This window comes from Ranitomeya imitator, chromosome 3 (assembly GCF_032444005.1).
Source record: "Ranitomeya imitator isolate aRanImi1 chromosome 3, aRanImi1.pri, whole genome shotgun sequence".
NCBI lineage: Eukaryota > Metazoa > Chordata > Amphibia > Anura > Dendrobatidae > Ranitomeya > Ranitomeya imitator.
The window spans coordinates 837,547,059-837,567,889 of record NC_091284.1 but is presented as its reverse complement, the minus strand read 5'-3'; the positions used below and the strand labels follow the sequence as shown (position 1 = coordinate 837,567,889).

At 46.3% G+C, this 20,831-nt stretch overlaps 1 protein-coding gene across 1 annotated transcript in view; it reads right to left on the bottom strand.

The window, feature by feature from the left end:
* Positions 1-20,831, bottom strand: part of LOC138671405 (ecto-ADP-ribosyltransferase 5-like) — a 70,689-nt gene that overhangs the window by 29,413 nt on the left and 20,445 nt on the right. The gene's annotated exons all lie outside the window — the stretch shown is intronic.

The window sequence follows — 20,831 nt, the reverse complement described above, 5'->3', positions numbered from 1 at the left end:
GTTAAGGAGTCCTTGGAAAAGGGACATATCCGTCCATCTTCGTCCCCTTTGGGAGCAGGTTTTTTTTTCGTGGCCAAGAAAGATGGGTCCTTGAGACCTTGTATAGATTATCGTCTTTTGAATAAGATTACCGTAAAATATCAGTATCCTTTGCCTTTGTTGACTGATTTGTTTGCTCGCATTAAGGGGGCTAAATGGTTCACTAAGATTGATCTCCGGGGTGCGTATAATCTTATACGAATAAAGCAAGGTGATGAGTGGAAAACCGCATTTAATACGCCTGAGGGCCATTTTGAGTATTTGGTAATGCCTTTCGGACTTTCTAATGCTCCTTCAGTCTTCCAGTCCTTTATGCACGATATTTTCCGTGAATATCTGGATAAATTTATGATTGTGTATTTGGATGATATTTTGTTTTTTTCTGATGACTGGGAGTCTCATGTTCAGCAGGTCAGGAAGGTGTTTCAGGTCCTGCGGGCTAATTCCTTGTTTGTAAAGGGCTCAAAGTGTCTCTTTGGAGTCCAGAAGATTTCTTTCTTGGGGTATATTTTTTCCCCTTCTACTATTGAGATGGATCCCGTCAAGGTTCGGGCTATTTGTGACTGGACGCAGCCTGCATCTCTTAAGAGTTTGCAGAAGTTCTTGGGCTTTGCTAATTTCTATCGTCGTTTTACAACTAATTTTTCTAGTGTTGCTAAGCCTTTGACGGATTTGACTAAGAAGGGTGCTGATGTTGCTGATTGGTCTCCTGCGGCTGTGGAGGCCTTTCAGGAACTTAAACGCCGGTTTTCTTCTGCTCCTGTGTTGCGTCAGCCTGATGTTTCGCTTCCTTTCCAAGTTGAGGTTGATGCTTCCGAGATTGGAGCGGGGGCGGTTTTGTCACAGAGAAGCTCCTATTGCTCGGTGATGAAGCCATGTGCGTTCTTTTCTAGAAAATTTTCGCCCGCTGAGCGGAATTATGATGTGGGTAATCGGGAACTTTTGGCCATGAAGTGGGCATTTGAGGAGTGGCGTCATTGGCTGGAGGGTGCTAGACATCGTGTGGTGGTCTTGACTGATCACAAAAATCTGATTTACCTTGAGTCTGCCAGGCGTCTGAATCGTAGACAGGCTCGTTGGTCACTGTTTTTCTCTCGTTTCAATTTTGTGGTTTCATACCTGCCAGGTTCAAAGAATGTGAAGGCAGATGCTCTTTCTAGGAGTTTTGTGCCTGACTCCCCTGGAAATTCTGAGCCCACTGGTATCCTTAGGGATGGGGTGATTTTGTCGGCCGTATTCCCAGACTTGCGACGTGCTTTGCAGGAGTTTCAGGCGGGTAAACCTGATCGTTGTCCGCCTGAGAGACTGTTTGTTCCGGATAGCTGGACCAGTAGAGTCATCTCTGAGGTCCATTCTTCTGCGTTGGCAGGTCATCCTGGAATATTTGGTACTAGAGACTTGGTGGCCAGGTCTTTTTGGTGGCCTTCCTTGTCGAGGGATGTGCGTTCTTTTGTGTAGTCTTGTGAGGTTTGTGCTCGGGCTAAGCCTTGCTGTTCTCGAGCCAGTGGATTGTTGTCACCTTTGCCTATCCCGAAGAGGCCTTGGACGCACATTTCCATGGACTTTATTTCGGATCTCCCTGTCTCTCAAAAAATGTCCGTCATCTGGGTTGTGTGTGACCGCTTTTCTAAAATGGTTCATCTTGTACCCTTGCCTAAGTTGCCTTCCTCCTCTGAGTTGGTCCCTCTGTTTTTCCAGAACGTGGTTCGTTTGCATGGGATTCCGGAGAACATCGTTTCTGACAGGGGATCCCAGTTTGTGTCTAGATTTTGGCGGACGTTCTGTGCTAAGATGGGCATTGATTTGTCCTTTTCGTCTGCATTCCACCCTCAGACGAATGGCCAGACGGAGCGAACTAATCAGACCTTGGAAACTTATTTGAGGTGTTTTGTTTCTGCTGATCAGGATGACTGGGTTACCTTTTTGCCGCTGGCCGAGTTTGCCCTTAATAATCGGGCTAGTTCTGCTACCTTGGTTTCTCCTTTCTTTTGTAATTCGGGGTTTCATCCTCGTTTTTCCTCTGGTCAGGTGGAGCCTTCTGATTGTCCTGGAGTGGACATGGAGGTGGATAGGTTGCATCAGATTTGGAGTCATGTGGTGGACAATTTGAAGTTGTCCCAGGAGAAGGCTCAGCAGTTTGCTAATCGCCGTCGCCGCGTGGGTCCTCGACTTCGAGTTGGGGACTTGGTGTGGTTGTCTTCTCGTTTTGTTCCTATGAAGGTCTCTTCTCCTAAGTTCAAGCCTCGGTTCATCGGTCCTTATAGGATCTTGGAAATTCTTAACCCTGTGTCGTTTCATTTGGATCTCCTGGCATCGTTTGCTATTCACAATGTGTTCCATCGGTCGTTGTTGCGGAGGTATGAGGTACCTGTTGTTCCTTCGCCTGAGCCTCCTGCTCCGGTGCTGGTGGAGGGAGAATTGGAGTATGTTGTGGAGAAGATCTTGGATTCTCGTGTTTCCAGACGGAAACTCCAATATTTGGTCAAGTGGAAGGGTTATGGTCAGGAGGATAATTCTTGGGTGGTTGCCTCTGATGTTCATGCTGATGATTTGGTCCGCGCTTTTCATAGGGCTCATCCTGATCGCTCTGGTGGCTCTCGTGAGGGTTCGGTGACCCCTCCTCAAGGGGGGGGTACTGTTGTGAGTTCTGTTTTTGGGCTCCCTCTGGTGGTTACTGATGGTACTGGGTGATTTGTGTTCTGCTGTCTCTGGTGTCCACCTGTTCTATTAGGATTTGGGAGTTTCCTATTTAACCGGGCTTTCTTGTCATTTCCCCGCCGGCTATCAAGGTTATCAGAGTGTTTTGTTACCTCAGCTTCTGGCTTCAGTAATCTTCAGGACAAGCTAAGTTTTTGATTTTCCTGTTCCACGTTTTGCTTTATTTTTGTTTTAGTCCAGCTTGCAGTTATGTGATTCCTTGTTGCTGGTTGCTCTAGCGGGCTGTAATTGCTCCTCATGTTCCATGAGTTGGAACATGAGTTCAAGTAATTACAGGATTTTTTTTGAAGGGTTTTTTGCTGACCGCGCAGTTTACTTTTGTATCCTCTGCTATCTAGTTTTAGCGGGCCTCATTTTGCTAAATCTGTTTTCATACTGTGTATGTGCCTTCCTCTCATTTCACCGTCATTATATGTGGGGGGCTGCTATTTCTGTGGGGTATTTCTCTGGAGGCAAGAGAGGTCTGTGTTTCTTCTAATAGGGGAAGTTAGATCTTCGGCTGGTGCGAGACGTCTAGGATCAACGTAGGCACGTTCCCCGGCTATTGTTATTTGTGTGTTCAGGTTTAGGGTCGCGGTCAGCTCAGGTTCCATCACCCTAGAGCTCGTTGGTGCTTGTCCTTTTGTGATTCCCTGCCATTGGAATCATGACAGGGGGCCCACTCATGCTGTCATAGATACAGCTGGGAGAGCAGAGCAGGAGATAACATGCTCTCTCCCCCCACAAAGTCACTGATGGCTGCGTTCTCTTAACCCCTATGTGCCAGCTCTGACACAAGCATCTTCTCACTCAGTCAGTGCAGCCAGGCAGGCACACATAGGGGTTAACAGAAGGCAGCCAGTGTGACATTGTGGGCGGAGAGAGCACGTTCTCTGCTCTCCCCCCTGGGTGGCTGCAGACAGTGCTGAAGTTTATCAGGCAGATTCCGGAGGAGCTCCGTCCTACCAGTGCCTGAGTGAGTGCAAACGTATCCAGCAGTGGTTGCAGTTGTGGCTCAGTCTGCTGCTGTCTCCGCTGCCTGAAAATGTGGGTGATGTCTGGAGGAGCAGCTGGTGGGGTGCCGCCTGTAGCCGCCTGTAGCCGCCCAGCTCACCCAGAATATATGCATGCCACACCGAACCTGCACCAGTGGGGTAGGAAGAAGCTTAACCCCTTCCCATCTGTATGAAGGTTATTGCTGAACCTTAAAGATAACAATCCGACCCGCATAAATGGGGTTAACCAGATGCCAGGAGGAAGGGGAGCTGCTGCCATGGATAAAACTGAGCTGTGGGCTGTACGTTGGGGCCCGTGGCCCCAGGCTGGTGACTGGAGGGACTCTGCCCAGTGCTGGCATGTGGGTGATTTCTGCTCCGGAGTCTCAGCTTCTCTCCTCCACATCACACTGTGCAGTCACAGCAACATTGGTTGTCTCTGTCCAGGTCCCAGCAGCTGCCACCGCTCCCACCACGGACATGGCATCACTTAACCCTTCCCCTGCAGCCACCGGCAACAAATCCACATTATTCCTTGATTAAATCAGGTTCCAACCCAATAGAGGAGCAGACATTTCCTGCTGCCATTAGGAGCAGGGAGGGGGTGACATTGGCTGCCCTGCTACTCTGTAGTGGGGGGTGACAAGTGTAACATGGGGTAACGATGACGGAGAAATGCACAGGATAATAGTGAGCGCGACAGAGGGCAGTGTATGGTATGGAGCAGTCAGGGGGTGGGCTGCAGGATCCCCCCAAACTGTACATGACTGCTCGGGACAGGGAGGCGTTTAATGAGCTTCTAATGACGGGGCACTAATTGGGTCATTAGGGTTTGTGGAAAGGATTCAGCATCAGGTCCCTCATTAATGCCCGAGCCCGAGCGATGTTACTTTGTACCACAGATCTGTTGGGGCCGCAAAACCAAACAACTTTGTTTATGTAGAAAAGTCTTTGTTTCATAGAAAAACTCAAAACAGAAAAGCACCTCTCCTGTATATATACACTGCACAGAGCCTTTCCTCCTGTATATATACACTGCACAGCACCTTTCCTCCTGTATATATACACTGCAGAATCTACAATAGCTGTCACTCATGTAAGAAGTGAAATCTGGCATTGTACTATACATTTCTCTGCCGTATCTGTGCATCATAAATCGGGGTATGTGTTAAAGGGGGGGGGGGGCCCACTGAGACTCTTTCGCCCGGGGCCCTCGAAAACCTGGAGCCGGCCCTGAGTCAAGACCACCACGCGATGCTTAGCTCCTTCAAGCCAATGACGCCATTCCTCGAATGCCCACTTCATGGCCAACAACTCTCGATTGCCCACATCATAATTTCGCTCAGCAGGCGAAAACTTCCTGGAAAAGAAGGCGCATGGTTTCATCACCGAGCAATCAGAACTTCTCTGCGACAAAACGGCCCCTGCTCCAATCTCAGAAGCATCAACCTCGACCTGGAATGGAAGCGAAACATCTGGTTGACACAACACAGGGGCAGAAGAAAAACGTCGCTTCAACTCTTGAAAAGCTTCCACAGCAGCAGAAGACCAATTAACCAAATCAGCACCCTTCTTGGTCAAATCGGTCAATGGTTTAGCAATACTAGAAAAATTGCAGATGAAGCGACGATAAAAATTAGCAAAGCCCAGGAACTTTTGCAGACTTTTCAGAGATGTCGGCTGAGTCCAATCATGGATGGCTTGGACCTTAACAGGGTCCATCTCGATAGTAGAAGGGGAAAAGATGAACCCCAAAAATGAAACCTTCTGAACACCAAAGAGACACTTTGATCCCTTCACAAACAAAGAATTAGCACGCAGGACCTGAAACACCATTCTGACCTGCTTCACATGAGACTCCCAATCATCCGAGAAGATCAAAATGTCATCCAAGTACACAATCAGGAATTTATCCAGGTACTCTCGGAAGATGTCATGCATAAAGGACTGAAACACTGATGGAGCATTGACAAGTCCGAATGGCATTACTAGATACTCAAAATGGCCCTCGGGCATATTAAATGCAGTTTTCCATTCATCGCCTCGCTTAATACGCACAAGATTATACGCACCACGAAGATCTATCTTGGTGAACCAACTAGCCCCCTTAATCCGAGCAAACAAATCAGATAACAACGGCAAGGGGTACTGAAATTTAACCGTGATCTTATTTAGAAGGCGGTAATCTATACAAGGACTCAGCGAACGATCCTTCTTGGCTACAAAAAAGAACCCTGCTCCCAATGGCGACGATGACGGGCGAATATGCCCCTTCTCCAAGGACTCCTTCACATAACTCCGCATAGCGGCGTGCTCAGGCACAGATAAATTAAACAGTCGACCCTTTGGGAATTTACTACCAGGAATCAAATCGATAGCACAATCACAATCCCTATGCGGAGGTAGGGTATCGGACCTGGGCTCATCAAATACATCCCGGTAATCAGACAAGAACTCTGGAACCTCAGAAGGGGTGGATGATGAAATAGTCAGAAATGGGACATCACCATGTACCCCCTGACAACCCCAGCTGGACACAGACATGGATTTCCAATCTAATACTGGATTATGGACTTGTAGCAATGGCAACCCCAACACGACCACATCATGCAGATTATGCAACACCAGAAAGCGAATAACCTCCTGATGTGCAGGAGCCATGCACATGGTCAGCTGGGTCCAGTACTGAGGCTTATTCTTGGCCAAAGGCGTAGCATCAATTCCTCTCAATGGAATAGGACACTGCAAGGGCTCCAAGAAAAACCCACAACGTCTAGCATACTCCAAGTCCATCAAATTCAGGGCAGCGCCTGAATCCACAAATGCCATGACAGAATACGATGACAAAGAGCAGATCAAGGTAACGGACAGAAGAAATTTTGACTGTACCGTACCAATAGTGGCAGACCTAGCGAACCGCTTAGTGCGCTTAGGACAATCAGAGATAGCATGAGTGGAATCACCACAGTAGAAACACAGTCCATTCAGACGTCTGTGTTCTTGCCGTTCAACTCTGGTCAAAGTCCTATCGCACTGCATAGGCTCAGGTTTAAGCTCAGGTAATACCGCCAAATGGTGCACAGATTTACGCTCACACAAGCGTCGACCGATCTGAATGGCCAAAGACATAGACTCATTCAGACCAGCAGGCATAGGAAATCCCACCATGACATCCTTAAGGGCTTCAGAGAGACCCTTTCTGAAAATAGCTGCGAGCGCACCTTCATTCCATTGAGTGAGTACGGACCACTTTCTAAATTTCTGACAATATACCTCTATCTCATCCTGACCCTGACACAGAGCCAGCAAATTTTTATCTGCCTGATCCACTGAATTAGGTTCATTGTACAGCAATCCAAGAGCCAGGAAGAACGCATCGATATTACTTAATGCAGGATCTCCTGACGCAAGAGAAAATGCCCAGTCCTGAGGGTCGCCACGTAAAAAAGAAATAATGATCCTAACTTGTTGAACTGGGTCACCAGAGGAGCGAGGTTTCAAAGCCAGAAATAGTTTACAATTATTTTTGAAACTCAGAAATTTAGTTCTATCTCCAAAAAACAAATCAGGAATAGGAATTCTTGGTTCTAACATAGAATTCTGAACCACAAAGTCTTGAATATTTTGTACTCTTGCCGTGAGCTGATCCACACATGAAGACAGACCTTTAATGTCCATTGCTACACCTGTGTCCTGAACCACCCAAATGTCTAGGGGAAAAAAAAGGCAAAACACAGTGCAGAGAAAAAAAAATGGTCTCAGAACTTCTTTTTTCCCTCTATTGAGAATCATTAGTACTTTGGGCCTCCAGTACTGTTATGATAAGGCAATTCAGTACCACAATGGACATAGAGGTCAGAGCACACACAGTGACCTGACAATAACCCAAAAACATTGAACGAGCTCTGAGACGTGGGAACTCTGACCGCAATCCCTAATCCTCTCCAACCACACTAGAGGCAGCCGTGGATTGCGCCTAACGCTCCCTATGCAACTCGGCACAGCCTGAGAAACTAGCTAGCCTGAAGATAGAAAATAAGCCTACCTTGCCTCAGAGAAATACCCCAAAGGAAAAGGCAGCCCCCACATATAATGACTGTGAGTTAAGATGAAAAGACAAACGTAGAGATGAAATAGATTTAGCAAAGTGAGGCCCGACTTTCTGAACAGAGCGAGAATAGGAAAGGTAACTTTGCGGTCAACACAAAACCCTACAAAAACCACGCAAAGGGGGCAAAAAGACCCTCCGTACCGAACTAACGGCACGGAGGTACACCCTCTGCGTCCCAGAGCTACCAGCAAGCAGGAAAAAAAAAATAGACAAGCTGGACAGAAAAAAAACAGCAAACAAAATAGCAAAGCGGAACTTAGCTATGCAGAGCAGCAGGCCACAGGAACGATCCAGGAGGAAACAGGTCCAATACTAGAACATTGACTGGAGGCCAGGATCAAAGCACTAGGTGGAGTTAAATAGAGCAGCACCTAACGACTTCACCACATCACCTGAGGAAGGAAACTCAGAAGCCGCAGTACCACTTTCCTCCACCAACGGAAGCTCACAGAGAGAATCAGCCGAAGTACCACTTGTGACCACAGGAGGGAGCTCTGCCACAGAATTCACAACAGAGCCCATAGACAGAACTCACCGAAGTACCATTCACGACCACAGGAGGGAGTTAGACAACAGAATTCACAACAACTATTTGTGTGTGTGGGGCGAAGCAATCACCGGAAAAGCAGTGCATGTTTACAAATGTGTTTGCACAATTGACCCACCATTTGTGTGTGTGGGGCGAAGTAATCACTGAAAAAGCAGTGCATGTTTACAAATGTGTTTGCACAATTGACCCACCATTTGTGTGTGTGGGGCGAAGTAATCACTGAAAAAGCAGTGCATGTTTACAAATGTGTTTGCATATGTGACTCACCATTTGTGTGTGTGGGGCGAAGTAATCACTGAAAAAGCAGTGCATGTTTACAAATGTGTTTGCATATGTGACTCACCATTTGTGTGTGTGGGGCAAAGTAATCACTGAAAAAGCAGTGCATGTTTGCAAATGTGTTTGCATATGTGACTCACCTGCAGTGAAGTGTGCAATCGTCAAATTTGCCTGAAATAGGCTGGGCAAGCACTTCGACAAACTGGAAAGAACCCAAGGCAAATGCCATCTGGAGGTAATTTGACCTTTGAAATGGTGTATCATTTGTGTGTGTCGGTGGAGTATAAACGGAGCAAGTGTGAAATTGAATATGCAGTGCATGTTTACAAATCTGTTTGCATATGTGACTTACCTGCAGTGAAGTGTGCAATCCCCCAATGTGCCTGAAATTGGCTGGGCAAGGAGTTCGGCAAGATGGAAAGCCCTGAAGGCAAATGTTAGGATTTGTTTGTCATGTCTGTAAGCAGCTTTGTGGTAGTGTGCTTTGGGTAGTGTGGTGCCACCTGCAGGTAATTTTTCCTTACTGCAGGTTTATGAAAATTAATGTTTAAATTGTATTTTGTGATCACATCTTAGATGTGTTGCTTGTTTGTCTATTTTCTTGCTGAAGGAGGCAAGTTTACCTTTCAAATGGTGTGTCATTTGTGTGTCTGGGTACAGTATGAATGGAGATACAAAGTGATCACCGAAAAAGAGTGTTTAGAAATAATATAGAAGGATAGCACATGTAAATAAAATAGGGGACTTATAGTACACTAATTTGATCAAAAAAGAATAAAAAGCCATCTCGCCGCGACACAGTGTGAACGTGCATCTGCACTTTGCTCTTACACCAACATCTGCTCTGGCTCATTTCTTTGGCTTTAGTTTTTTTGTACTTTGGAGAATCAGTGGCGTTGCTCTTTGGTGCTTCCATTGTGGGCTGTTCATTTGGTCTATATACTGTAGCTTTCCACAGGCAGGTGTCTGAACAGTCAGGTCTGGATCCTGCGCTGTCACTATCTATTTTTGAGACCGCTGACATATATCGAGGCGAATTATAAGAGTTAGGATCCATCCTGATTGGGTACACCTTGTTGTGGTGGGACAGATTTTACTTTTTTTTTTAATCAAAATAGTATCAACTAAATCCCCTGTGTTATTGACAGGTACTATTAACATCTATCTATTTTCTGACTGCAGGGTATTTGCTACTTTTATTTTTATCTTTAGTTTTGTCTGCTGAATGCGCCACCGTGTGAACGTGCGCCTACACATTGCACTTAAGTTATAGCAGCACATATTCTGGCTCATTTCTCTAGTTGCGGATCAGAACGGCACACATCCATCAAGTGCAGAGAGACTGCAGTGGGATTCAGATAGTGGCGGATGTGTGGTACCTGGCCACGGCCACTCTGCACTTGACGGATCTATGTTGTGCGGCTCCACAACTGATCACACTCAGCTCCAGGAACAGCTGATTGTCAAGATTGCCATGTGTCACACCCCCACCGATCTGATATTGATGAACTATCCCAAGAATAGGCCATCGATATATACGGTAAAAAAAAAACATTACCCCAATCTTCTACTAAGGGGTACACCATGCAATAATACAATACAGAATTACTTAAATGCAGAGTGACAGGAGTGCTGCTGAGCAGATTGCCAGCAGGCTGTCTGCCTCTTCTCCAGTCTCTCTGTTGTCTCTTATAAGACTGCTATAACTATCAAGCTTATTGCCTCCTTGTAAGTAAAGTTCTTCATTTGACAGTTGTGCGTGCCCGCATCCTTCCACCATTCTTGAGTGGGAAATTACACTACCACTGAGGTTTTGTACATCCTCAATATATATAAAGGGCAAGTTATGCCAAATTTCTTCTTATAAAGACGTTCCACCTCTATACAACACCAAACAATCCGATCCTCACCAACCACTACTGCTTCTACTATTTCTACATTGTTAAAGGGAACCTGTCACCCCGTTTTTTGAGATTGAGCTATAAATACTGTTAAATAGGGCCTGCGCTGTGTGTTCCTATAGTGTATGTAGTGTACCCCGATTCCCCATGTATGCTGAGAAATAACTTACCAAAGTCGCCGTTTTCGCCTGTCAATCAGGCTGGTCAGGTCGGGAGGGCGTGGTGACATCGCTGGTTCTTCCTCAGCTTTACGTTGGTGGCGTAGTGGCGTAGTGGTGCACAAGCAGCGCGCGATCTGCGCTGTCATCCCTTTCGTCGGTGGGGGCGGCCATCTTCCTGGGGCCGCGCGTGCGCAGATCGAGTGCTCTGCTGCACGGGGCTTCAGGAAAATGGCCGCGGGATGCCGCGCGTGCGCATTAGAGATCGCGGCGGCCATTTTCCCAAAGCCGAGTTTGCATCTCGGCTTTGGGAAAATGGCCGCCGCGATCTCTAATGCGCATGCGCGGCATCCCGCGGCCATTTTCCTGAAGCCCCGTGCAGCAGAGCACTCGATCTGCGCACGTGCGGCCCCAGGAAGATGGCCGCCCCCACCGACGAAAGGGATGACAGCGCAGATCGCGCGCTGCTTGTTCACCACTACGCCACTACGCCACCAACGTAAAGCTGAGGAAGAACCAGCGATGTCACCACGCCCTCCCGACCTGACCAGCCTGATTGACAGGCGAAAACGGCGACTTTGGTAAGTTATTTCTCAGCATACATGGGGAATCGGGGTACACTACATACACTATAGGAACACACAGCGCAGGCCCTATTTAACAGTATTTATAGCTCAATCTCAAAAAACGGGGTGACAGGTTCCCTTTAAGGCCTGTATTAGAGTCAAAGTCTGAGCCCAAGCTTGAGTCTTGTGGCCCGAGGCATATATAATGCTCTCATTTCTGGTCTCGAGTCCCTGATTTTGTGTGAACCTTGTATGTAGTTTTTCGGTGACAGCCTCCTCCTTAAGCTTTACGGTTGCTCCGTGGTTATGACCTGTTGGGCGGTGTCCTGGGTAAACTCTACGCTTCACTGTAAATAGATATTCGCTGTTAAAGCTTTGCTCCAAGTTCTAATAAACTCACGTTGTGAAAGATGTGGACAGATGGCGACCCTCAGTCATGGTGTATAAATGCAGTCCATAAATGTCAAAAATACAAAGTTTTCGAGATTGGCTCCAGACTACTGAGATTGTTCCACCATACTGTGACTGAGGGCGTCTAGTACGACGCAAACCTGTCCATTTTCTTTTAAAAAAAACCCCTGTCTATTGTTTTCATTGCTTGACAATAAAGGAACTTGTTTTTATTCACCATTTGGAAGCACCGCTCTCTCCGTTTCCTCTATTGTTTTCCCGGGCCGCACCAGCCAGAAACATGGCACCCATCAGATTGAGCCTCATCCCATGTTACAACCGGTGTTGGAAGCCCCTGCCTCCGGGTCAGAACATATCCCATGCAGGATGTCACTGTGTTCAGAGTAAGTGTCTGCGGTCCCACCAATAGAGGATGGAGCTTTAACACTGGATCCTTAACCCCTTAGTGACAGAGCCAATTTGGTACTTAATGAGCAGGCCAATTTTTGCAATTCTGACCACTGCCACTTTATGAGGTTATAACTCTGGAACGCTTCAACAGATCCCGCTGATTCTGAGATTGTTTTTTCGTGACATATTGTACTTCATGTTAGTGGTAACATTTCTTCGATATTACTTGCGATTATTTATGAAAAAAACGGAAATATGGCGAAAATTTTTAAAATTTTGCAATTTTCAAACTTTGTATTTTTATGCCCTTAAATCAGAGAGATATGTCATAAAAAATTGTTAATAAATAACATTTCCCACATGTCTACTTTACATCAGCACAATTTTGGAAACAAAATTTTTTTTTGTTAGGGAGTTATAAGGGTTAAAAGTTGACCAGCAATTTCTCATTTTTACAACACCATTTTTTTTTAGGGACCACATCACATTTGAAGTCATTTTGAGGGGTCTATATGATAGAAAATAATGAAGTGTGACACCATTCTAAAAACTACACCCCTCAAGGTTCTCAAAACCACATTCAAGAAGTTTATTAACCCTTTACGTGCTTCACAGGAACTGAAACAATGTGGAAGGAAAAAATGAACATTTAACTTTTTTTTGCAAACATCTTAATTCAGAACCATTTTTTTTATTTTCACAAGTGTAAAAACAGAAATGTAACCATAAATTTTGTTATGCAATTTCTCCTGAATACGCCAATACCCCATATGTGGGGGTAAACCACTGTTAGGGCGCACCGCAGAACTTAGAAGTGAAGGAGCGCCGTTTGACTTTTTCAATGTAGAATTGGCTGGAATTGAGATTGGACGCCATGTCGCGTTTGGAGAGCCCCTGATGTGCCTAAACAGTGGAAACCCCCCACAAGTGACACCATTTTGGAAACTAGACCCCTTAAGGAACTTATCTAGATGTGTGGCGAGCACTTTGAACCCCCATGTGCTTCACAGAAGTTTATAACGTAGAGCCGTGAAAAAAAAAAATTGCATTTTTTCTACAAAAATTATCTTTTTGCCCACAAATTTTTATTTTCACAAGGGCAACAGGAGAAATTAGACCACAAAAGTTGTTGTGCAATTTCTCCTGAGTACGCTGATACCCAATATGTGGGGGTAAACCACTGTTTGGGCGCACCGCAGAGCTTGGAAGAGAAAGAGTGCCGTTTTACTTTTTCAATGTAGAATTGGCTGGAATTGAGATCGGACGCCATGTCGCGTTTGGAGAGCCCCTGATGTGCCTAAACAGTGGAAACCCCCCACAAGTGACCCCATTTTGGAAACTAGACCCCCCATGGAACTTATCTAGATGTGTGGTGAGAACCTTGAATGCCCAAGTGCTTCACAGAAGTTTATAATGCAGAGCCGTGAAAATAAAAAATATTTTTTTTTTCCACAAAAAAGATTTTTTAGCCACCAAATTTTTATTTTCACAAGGGTAACAAGAGAAACTGGACCCCAAAAGTTGTTGTCCAATTTGTCCTGAGTATGCTGGTACCCCATATGTGGCGGTAAACCACTGTTTGGGCGCACGGCAGAGCTCGGAAGGGAAGGAGCGCCTTTTTGGAATGCAGACTTTGATAGAATGGTCTGTGGGCATTATGTTGCGATTGCAGAGCCCCTGATGTACCTAAACTGTAGTAACCCCCCACAAGTGACCCCATTTTGGAAACTAGACCCCCCAAGGAACTTATCTAGATGTGTGGTGAGAACTTTGAATGCCCAAGTGCTTCACAGAAGTTTAGAATGTAGAGTCGTGAAAATAAAAAATATTTTTTTTTTCACAAAAAAGATTTTGTAGCCCCCAAGTTTTTATTTTCACAAGGGTAACAAGAGAAATTGGACCCCAGACGTTGTTGTCCAATTTATCCAGAGTACGCTGATGCCCCATATGTGGGGGTAACTCACTGTTTGGGCGCACGGCAGAGCTCAGAAGGGAGGGAGCACCATTTGACTTTTTGAGCGCAAAATTGGCTGTCGTGTTTGGAGACCCCCTGATGTACCTAAACAGTGGAAACCCCCCAATTCTAGCTCCAACCCTAACCCCAACACACCCCTAACCCTAATCCCAACCTGATCCATAATCCTAATCACTAACCCTAACCATAATCACAACCCTTACCCCAAAACAACCCTAATGTCAACCCTAACCATAACCCTAATCAAAACCCTAAATCCAACACACCCCTAATCCTATTCTCAACCCTAACCTCAAACCTAACCCTAATCCCAATACACCCCTAATCACAACCCTAACCTTAACCCTAATCCCAAACCTAACCCTAATCCCAAGCGTAACCCTAATGCCAACCCTAACCCTAATACGAACCCTAATCCAAACCCTAACCCTAATCCCAGCTCTAACCCTAACTTTAGCCCCAACCCTAGCCCTAACTTTAGCCCCAACCCTAACCCTAGCCCTAAGGCTACTTTCACAGTTGCGTCGTTTGGCATCCGTCGCAATCCGTCGTTTTGGACAAGAAACGGATCCTGCAAATGTGCCCGCAGGATGCGTTTTTTGCCCATAGACTTGTATTGCCGATGGATCGTGACGGATGGCCACACGTCGCGTCCGTCGTGCACTGGATCAGTTGTGTTTTGGCGGAGCGTCGGCACAAAAAAACGTTCAATGAAACGTTTTTTTGTACGTCGCATCCGCCATTTCTGACCGCGCATGCGTGGCCGTAACTCCGCCCCCTCCTCCCCAGGACATAGATTGGGCAGCGGATGTGTTGAAAAACTACAGCTGCTGCCCACGTTGTGCACAATTTTCACAACGTGCGTCGGTATGTCGGGCCGACGCATTGCGACGGCCCCGTACCGACGTAAGTGTGAAAGAAGCCTAACCCTAAGTTTAGCCCCAACCCTAACCCTAAATTTAGCCCCAACCCTAACCCTAAATTTAGCCCCAACCCTAGCCCTACCCCTAACCTAACCCTACCCCTAACCCTACCCCTAACCCTACCCCTAACCTACCCCTAACCCTAACCCTACCCCTAACCCTACCCCTAACCCTACCCCTAACCTAACCCTAACCCTACCCCTAACCCTACCCCTAACCCTACCCCTACCCCTAACCTAACCCTACCCCTACCCCTAACCCTAACCTAACCCTAACCCTACCCCTAACCCTACCCCTAACCCTACCCCTAACCCTAACCCTACCCCTAATTTTAGCCCCAACTGCTGTTCTCCTGCCGGCCGGCAGATGGAGACAGATGGCGGGCGCACTGGGCATGCGTCCGCCATGTTCTGCTGCCGGCGGCCAGGAGGAGCAGCAAGAGGATCCAGGGACCTAGGTGAGTATGCTAGGGTCCCCGAATCCCCCTATTTCTTTGTCCTCTGATGTGCGATCACATCAGAGGACAGAGAATTACACTTTACTTTTTTTTTTTTTTTTTTTGCGATCGCCGGTAAACAGTTAATTACCGGCGATCGCAAAACAGGGGTCGGTAATACCGACCCCGATCGTGCTCTTTGGGGTCTCGGCTACCCCCGGCAGCCGAGACCCCAAAGATTCTCCCGGTGCCGGCCGGCGGGCGCACTGCGCATGCGCCCGCCATTTTGAAGATGGCGGCGCCCACCGGGAGACACGAGGAGCATCGGGGGAGCTAGGTGAGTATTGGGGGGCCACCTGGGACCCCTTTTCTCTGTCCTCCGATGTGCGATCACATCGGAGGACAGAGAAATTAAAAAGAGATCGCTTTTTTTTTTTTTTTCTTGCGATCGCCGGTAAACGGTTAATTACCGGCGATCGCAAATGCGGGGTGGGTTAAAAAACCCCCGAATCATGTTCTCTGGGGTCTCGGCTACCCTCGGCAGCCGAGACCCCGGAGAAAATCGGCCTCTGGGGGGCGCTATGGACTTTTTCCACAGCGCCGTTAATTAACGGCGCTGTGGTTTAAGTACCCTTAGCGGCCGCCGTTAAAAGGCGTATCGGCGGTCGCTAAGGGGTTAAAGTTTATTGTGCTCTTATGGGTTGGGGTTGCGATGGTTCGGTGATGGCTTAGTACGGAGATGGTGCAACATGAATCCTCATAACTCCTGTGGCATCTCAGAAGGCAAAGAAAGAACCTTCAGGAGAAGATTATGTCAGGGACGTTCCAGCTGGGCCAGACTGGGACTGAAATTCAGGCCTGGCATTTGAAAGCAAAAAGGCCCATGCATCCCCCACTTCTATCTATTGCAAAAATGATACTTCCTGGAGGAAATCAAGATTTACTACAAGGCCAATATCACCTATAGTATTGCTTAATAAGAATAAATAGTACCGCTACACCATAATGCCACCTGTGAGAAGGTCACTGGTAAAATACTGGAGGGGAGATATGTGTCACTCAGGATGTTAGCCTCAGTGATATGAACCTGGAAAAATGCCCCAGCATGCAAAGTGCTGAGAGGGGTTAATCGACCATAAAAAGGGCTGGGCTTTTGTGAACAGCTGAAGAGTGGGTGGGAGGCTGTTCAACATATATCCACCCCAGGGTGTGGTCCAAAATCTAAATGTGGAGCCTTTGGATTAATTCGGTGTTCAGTGTGCCTGGAGATGAGAACTCTAGAGCTGTGCTCATGTTAAAGAGAACTGAACCTTGTTTTGCTCCATTGACCAGCCACACAGACTGTACTGTATGCTAATTGGTTTTCGTATTATGCCATAAGGGCCGTGTTTGTTTACCTCATTTTTGACTGGTTTATGCAGTATGTTTTGATAAAGCACTTGAAAGCTTAAATGGCGAGTGTTCCTGTGACTGCCTCCATAAGCAGCCGAGTGAGTCTGTCTACCACACACCACACAGTGACAGACGATCAGTAAAGGAGTTGTACACCACTGAGTACATTTACGGTAGGTAGTATTGCACCTTGACGATACCTAACGGTGAGTAATATGTAAACCAGTAAGATTTGGCTCTTCTTGCCGATTCTAGCAGTTGTCACGTGATCGATAGTCTGTGATTTGCTTTCTCGCGGTCATGTGCTTACTAGAGTCTCAGCTCCTTCGCACAATGTTTTATTCTAGTCGTCACATGGCTACAAGTATAGAAATCACATACTATCAATAATATGACAACTTCTGGAACCAGCAAGCAGAGCCAAATCCTAATGGTTAGTGTATTACACACTGTCGGGATTTGGCAGGCTGCAATGCTACTTGCCAAAAATTTACTCAGGGGTTTATATATTGCTCATCATTAGGATTTGGCGAACTGCAGTGCTTGCTGACAAATGCTGCCGAGTAACCAGCAGAGCAGGGAGCCAATGGCTCTCTAAAGTTAACAGTATTGACATCCTGAGGACGCCAATACTGTTGCAAGCTTTGGAGGCCAATGTAGACCATTCCGGACAGACCATCTGGTATTTTACAGACCTGCCCTATAGCCATAGATCGTCAGCAGTGGGGGTGAGAAACTTCTCATTGTTAAGGCCTTCTATCAAGTGCTCAGATAGAGCCACACAGAAGCAAGAACAGGCTCCTACCTAAGCTGTAGTGTGGGAGGTCTGTCCCAGGTGGAGAAGACCCACCCAAATCCATGAGAGACTACCACCATTGGAAGGGTGAGGATTACCACAGTAGAGGAGAGCATAGAGGCGCGAGAGTTATATGTAAATGTATGCTGCTAAAAAACTATGCAATGCATTAGACTTCACCATGTGGATTGGTGATGTGTAAATCAATATATAATGTGGGAGGAGAAACCTTAGTGTAACATCCCCAGACAGGGTGCCATTAGGAACCAGGGGAAGTGTGGCGTTAGCATTAACATGGATGGCTCCTTCCACCCTGGTGGAGTACAAAGAGCTAGCATCTCCTGTGTAACTTTCCAGAGAGACGAGACATCTGAAGACAATAAGCCAGACAATAACAGGAGAAAGAGCAAGAACCAACAAAAGATGTCTACAAAACAGAATGCTAACATGTGAGGGCTGAGCAGCACTTGCCAATTGGTGCGCCCATCAGCAAACTAGTTTGGGCCAAAGAGGATCATGGAAGAAGTTCCTGCTTGCTCTGCAGTCGATGGAGACTGTCCCAAGTGGAAGAGATTAGCCTTCCTAGAAGGGAGATCCACCATTACAGAATGTGAGGAGGAATTACCAAAACCGAGGAGACGATAGAGGCTTATTCCTGTGATTAAGGAGTTGATGGGGCAAAGATTAGCTGTCAGAAGATCAATGATATTCCGCAACAGAGGAGAAGATGTTATGCCTGACTGTGAGGATTGCCACACCAAAAAAACTGAAGCCTGAGTGTGAAGAGAATTACCACATCAGTAATAGCCAGAGAAAAGCATCTGTGCATGACCAACAGTGATGTGTTAACCAAGGAGAAGAGGCTGTGACCAGCAGAATTAATGTATTCCGCATTGTCTATGAGTCACAAAGATTGTATCTGAGTGAAGGAAGTGCTGCTGAAGTATTTGCCAGCAGACCTGTTCAATAAATACCAGTGTTTGCAAACCAGATATACCTATTACATGGAGGCCACAGGGGTCTGCAAGGTGTAAGACACCCTGCTGAAAGATATTGCAACCCAAGAGAGGTGACCATGAGAAGGGCTGTGACCAATCCCGACAGAGGACTGGTTACACATAAAGACTATTGCTAAGTGATGGAGTGGCTGCAAATTGTTATAAACAGTTATCACAAATGTCGTCTGTTTTCCTCTGTCCTAGTCTACCTGTTCCCTAATCTAAGACTCTGTAAGAACCAAGATAAATTCATTACAAGCTTGTGAGTTCAGCAGTCAGCTGTATACACCTGCATCTTTCCGGCAGCCCTGAGTGGTGAACGTCTCTAACACCCGGGAGCACCACGTCCTAGTAGTATTGTAAGCGCCCATCATGGAGGGGTGCCCTGTGACGTCTATGTGTACAGTACATGTTGGGTGGGGTCTGGTGAACCTTGTACTTCACTCTGTATACAGATCACAGATAAGGCCGTACATTCCTAAAGTGATGGTTCAAGGTTTCCTTCACACTGACCCTCCATCATTCACAACAGGGGACTGTGATTACATAGTAACATAGTAACATAGTTAGTAAGGCCGAAAAAAGACATTTGTCCATCCAGTTCAGCCTATATTCCATCATAATAAGTACCCAGATCTACGTCCTTCTACAGAACCTAATAATTGTATGATACAATATTGTTCTGCTCCAGGAAGACATCCAGGCCTCTCTTGAACCCCTCGACTGAGTTCGCCATCACCACCTCCTCAGGCAAGCAATTCCAGATTCTCACCGCCCTAACAGTAAAGAATCCTCTTCTATGTTGGTGGAAAAACCTTCTCTCCTCCAGACGCAAAGAATGCCCCCTTGTGCCCGTCACCTTCCTTGGTATAAACAGATCCTCAGCGAGATATTTATATTGTCCCCTTATATACTTATACATGGTTATTAGATCGCCCCTCAGTCGTCTTTTTTCTAGACTAAATAATCCTAATTTCGCTAATCTATCTGGGTATTGTAGTTCTCCCATCCCCTTTATTAATTTTGTTGCCCTCCTTTGTACTCTCTCTAGTTCCATTATATCCTTCCTGAGCACCGGTGCCAAAAACTGGACACAGTACTCCATGTGCGGTCTAACTAGGGATTTGTACAGAGGCAGTATAATGCTCTCATGTGTATCCAGACCTCTTTTAATGCACCCCATGATCCTGTTTGCCTTGGCAGCTGCTGCCTGGCACTGGCTGTTCCAGGTAAGTTTATCATTAACTAGGATCCCCAAGTCCTTCTCCCTGTCAGATTTACCCAGTGGTTTCCCGTTCAGTGTGTAATGGTGATATTGATTCCCTCTTCCCATGTGTATAACCTTACATTTATCATTGTTAAACCTCATCTGCCACCTTTCAGCCCAAGTTTCCAACTTATCCAGATCCATCTGTAGCAGAATACTATCTTCTCTTGTATTAACTGCTTTACATAGTTTTGTATCATCTGCAAATATCGATATTTTACTGTGTAAACCTTCTACCAGATCATTAATGAATATGTTGAAGAGAACAGGTCCCAATACCGACCCCTGCGGTCCCCACTGGTCACAGCGACCCAGTTAGAGACTATACCATTAGCTGGAGGACGCCCCACATGTACCGTAGATCATTAGTGATCTTACACCTGGACCTACAGCCTCCAGCGGAGACCTCCTTTTGGGTCAATTCATTCATAAATATCACACAGAAAAGATTCAGCGAACACTGCGTTCAGGGAAAAGTCTTCTATTTTGGCCACATTTACACGTTCAGTATTTGGTCAGTATTTTACATCAGTATTTGGTCTTAAGGAGAATAATTTGTAAGGATTCCACAGTACAGACATCTTATTTTCTAGATAATTCCATGGACACTAACTTCCACAGCCCTCTGTATAGAGCACATCCACATACACCAATCAACAGATACACAGCCTTAGTACTGCCCAAGTGGCTATAGGTAAATGGATTGTAACTGCTTTTAACTGTCGTCCTCTCACACACACTATATGTAATGTTTATTGAGCATTATTTTACATTTTTTTCTACTTATTTCTATTGCTGAACTTTGTTACGTCCTCTCACTATCCAGATTCCCTGCCTCAGCTTTTATACTGGCTATTTTGGTTTCTCGTGATTGGCTGTGCTGTTCTCTGAGATAGCTGCACGGCATTATGGGGAATCCAGAGAGGTCACACCTGAGGTCATGTGAG